Consider the following 4,678-nt stretch of genomic DNA (forward strand, 5'->3'; position numbering starts at 1 on the left):
GAGACTGCAGAAAACACAGAAGCATTTTGATTCCTTGAGAACCACACTGGAGATCATGAAAATGCCCAGTAGAAGGTGGTGGTGACCTGAATTAACAGGACTGGCTCAGTAATGAGTACTAGGAGTGTTCAAAGACGACAGAAGCCTCAGCAGCAGACATCCACGTGGCCATAGATAAGACCTGTTCTGGAGTCCATGTAAAACACTGTCTAGGGGCTCTCAGAAATTATGGGCAGGGGACTTTGCAAGGAGCTGGAGGTCCTGCATCAGCAGGGAGAGGCAAAGGCCAATGAAATATGAATTTTAAAACCATTGGTAATAAGTTCATAATTATGGTTTTAGTTGATAAAGAATATGAGATGTGAAAAACAAATCTGCTGAATCTGATTCAATGTTCCCCATTCCTACATGCTTCTTATTTGTGTGAGCACTTCATGGAACTAACAGTGCTGACAGTTTTTCAAATAAAGGGCATATTTTTCTTACAATATGACCCATAAGTACAAGTTAAACACTATTCTTCACCTGTTGTTCAACCAAAGAAACAAGGATATATTCCAATACTGGGAGAAAAACTAGCTGGACTGAATTTGTTAATATTTAAGGTCTTTTAAAGAGTAATTTTGAATGTATACATCCAAAAAATGCTGTTTTCAAAGCCTAAAGCTTGCCAAAGAGGCAACTCCAGGGGTTTACCTTTCATGTACTGCTTCATAGTTTATAATGAATGTTATACTATTGGACATATACCAAAACCTATAAGGTAGAAAACAGGTAATATTACTCCCACTTTACAGATTAAAAATGGAGGTAAGGAGAACTAAAATTAGCTTTTCTGGCTCAACCTTAGTACACTGGTCAATAATATTTATCAAGTAGTGACAGGTATATGGCATTCCACTATGTTCTTGGAATAATATTTTTTAAAGGCATGAAGGTATGTGCTCTGAGCAGGCAAGAAAAGTCTCTCATAAAGATAAAAGTGGCATCCTTTTAAAAATTTTTTTCATGGGCATTTTTTTTATCATTTGTCTACTTACTCCCTTTATGTGTTGTAGTGATTTGTGTTTAATAGCTGCATAAGAATAAAACAGAGGCACTGAAAACCAATACTCTTTGAGTACAGAGCAATATTCATGGCACCTACTATATGAATCAGAGATTTTTTTCTTAAAGAAAGATGTACATATAAAGTCCTTCTAGATTTGAAATATGGTTGCAATTGGAATTTAGCTAGTGAACACACTGAATACTTACCATGGGCAAAGTACTGTTCTTAGTGAGACTGAATCAAAGAAGAACATAAAAAAGAAGAATATGTTCACTTTCCTTAGTAATTTTTAATCTGGCTAGGAGGGGATAAGACATAGATTAGGTATATTAAAAAGCCTCAATAAATATTTATTGAATGAGTGAATAGATGGATGACTAGAAAAGTTCATTATTGGTCCAAAGTAGCATATGGTAAATACCAAGAAAATGAGGGAATGTCTATATAAGAGATCAGGCGATAGTTCAACTAGAGAATGGAATAAGCCACTGGTCAGACCCATCTTCTGTTCTTACTCCTGCTAATAGAGTAATTTCTCCACAAGAAAGAGGAATTCTGTTACAAACTTTTTTTAAGGGGAAAGGCTGGGACAGCACACTGGGAAGAAGAAAACTACAGTTACACCTGGACACTATAGGCCTATTTAGTTAAAAACTAAAGGTTTTCAGTAGGGTATTTGCCAAACCCAAAAAGCAGCAGGAGGTGCAAGGCCAGTGCCTAGAAGGAAATCAGAAGCTATATCAAGAGAACAAGAGATTATCCACTAACTCTGTAAGGATGAATGGGGCATCTGAGAAACAGAGTGAAATTAGAGAACAGAGTTGAGATGTTGCCTCCCTCATTTTTAAGGATTGTGAAGTTATGGAGATAGCAGAAGGAACAGCTCAAGGGTAAACAACAGACCATTATGTCAATTTTTTAAAAAAAGACTGCAAAATGATGTTATATTTATCATTAGGAAGTCACTAGATTCCTCTATAACTATGTGGAGTCAGAATTATGTATGTGAGGTCAGGTTGTAGAGCAACTTTGAATAGATAAAAGAATAATTAAGCTAAGGAAATCAGGGATTAGAGATAAGTAAGAGTATATTGAGAAGATATGGGGATACTAGTTTATCTTGGGAGCAAAACAGAAATTGTCCTGACACCAATAGTGTCTTAGAGGAGCACTCTGAGGTCAGTATGATGATCATTTTAGAAGCCAAGAGTTGGCACAGAGACAGGTATTCTTCTAAGTTAAGATTTGCATTGCTTGCTAATACAATGGAAAATTGAGCATAGTTTGGAATCTCTTTCATGGAAAAAATAGTTAATTTGAGATAATCCTCACTGATATTTTGTACATTTGCAGGGACAATAGTAATCTATAGGATTTTGGGGAAGACACACTAAAATTTATCTCCAAAGTGAATGAGTCAAAAGTTGTAAATTTTAGAGACTGGCTAAAGCTTCATCAAGAAATCTGATAGATTTTTTTTTTCTTTTGGAAAGTGGCTCAGGACCCAGTGAATCTGGGGACAAACTTCAGTGCTTTTGCCAGGTGCCCATTTAAAACACTGATCCTTGCCTTGAACTATAATGTTGTGGCTATAATGTATTGGCATTCAAATGACAGCTTAGGAAAAGAGGCCTCATTATGCTCCCTACGGAAACAATTTGTTCCCTGCCAAAATTAGGATTACCTTGCTTTAGGAAGAGGGTGCATACGATGCTGACAGCCAAATGATGATTTACCAAAAATAACAAATTCCACTGTGGATGGCAAAGGAGCCTCATATAACCCAGAAGGGAGAGGGTATTAGGAATGACCTTCCAGACAGTTGTTGAGGGACATGCTGAAAACTGTGCTGAAAGCAAAATAGTCATAGCTGGGCGTGGCACTACTTTAATGACCTGGCAAATCTGAAACTACCTTGGTAAAGGTAAATCATTGGGTGGGGGTTTTAAGCCCTAAGTGTTAAGGCCTAGAGCAGGCATAGCAAAAATGAGGAACTTGATCACTATTTATTCCATTTCTATATACATGGCAGACATGGATAACAGGTAACTCAGTCTCAGGGTCCTTCTCAATCTACACAGCACCTTAAGTAGGCACTGCCTATCAGTGGGAATTGTCAGATCATTTGAAACCTGTTTCCTTGCCTATGGATTGCTCCCATATGATGCCTAGTCTGCTCTTAGATGAGAGGATAATGGTCCTGAAAAGCATTTGGCTGTGAGAGAAGCTCTCATCTCCCAAGATATTGGGCAGCACATCTAAGTGAACATCCACTCATGAGGATGTCCAGGAGCTTGGGGATCCACCTGCCATTCAGCTGACCCCAGGAGATGGACTTCCATGCTTCATTACTCATGGCCCACTGCCCAAGAATACCTGCTCTGAGTAGACATCAGCTAAGTGAGCCTTTCCATAATGAAATGCTGGCATGGCCAGGCTGCCTAAAAGAATCTGTGGTTACTTGCTTCTTGGCCTTGGCTTAGGACTATTTATGCTGTTGGAAAATACTTAGTTTTTGAGCTGATGAAATGTGACAGCACCTGTGAAAACTGTTTGAAAACTTTAAAAGCCGGTACTCAGGTAGGGAATATGGGTGAGGGTGATTATTAGGAGATAACAAAACTTAAGCTCAGAATTTTTCCTTAGGCTTACAATTTCTTATTTAATTAGCTCTTTTTTTTAATAAGACTGGAATGGAATCTTTCCCTTTCTGGGAGGCAAAAATAATGAGATGTTTGCCTTGACTTTGCTATTATTGTGTATTTGTAACATCCCTAAATCCACCCCAGTGCGTCCTACACACTTGTCAGATTGATGTAACTCTCACACCACTGTCATCACTTAACCCAGCTGCTCAGGAACCTAAATTGATCCCTCTATCTGTTGTAGAAAATACAGGCTCTTCTTTCTTGCATTCAAAGTCCTCCTTCAACTACGCATGCTTTCCACTCACCCATAAGCCTCCACCATCCCTCCAATCTCACCTCTTCCTGCTTCACATTGTAGAAGCAGGTACTGTTACAGCTGGCAGTCATCAAAAAGATGGTGCTCCAAATATTCATAAAAGCACTACTTACAATTGTCAAGATAGAGAAACAACCTAAGTGTCCATCAACAGATGAATGGATAAAGATGTAGTATATATATACAATGGAATACTACTCAGACATAAAAAAGAATGAAATGCCATTTGCAGCAACATGGATGGACTTGGAGGGTATTATGCTAAGTGAAATAAGTCAGACAGAGAAAGACAAATACTGTATGATATCACTTATATGTGGAATCTAAAAAATACAACAAACTAGTGAATGTAACAAGAAAGAAGCAGACTCACAGATACAGAAAACAAATTAGTGGTTACCAGTGAGGAATGGGAAGGGGGAGAGGTGCTATAAAGATAGGGGATTAAGAGGTACAAACTATTATGTATAAATAAGCTACAAGGATATATTGTACAACGCAGGGAATATAGCCAATATTTTATAACTATAAATGGAGTTTAACTTTTAAAAATTGTGAATCACTATATTGTATACCTGTAACATATGATATTGTACATGAACTATACTTCAATAATTTAAAAAAAAGATGGTTCTCATCCAATCTTTGTACTTCATAGTTGGG

This window comes from Camelus ferus, chromosome 1 (genome assembly GCF_009834535.1).
Source record: "Camelus ferus isolate YT-003-E chromosome 1, BCGSAC_Cfer_1.0, whole genome shotgun sequence".
Classification (NCBI taxonomy): Eukaryota; Metazoa; Chordata; class Mammalia; order Artiodactyla; family Camelidae; genus Camelus; species Camelus ferus.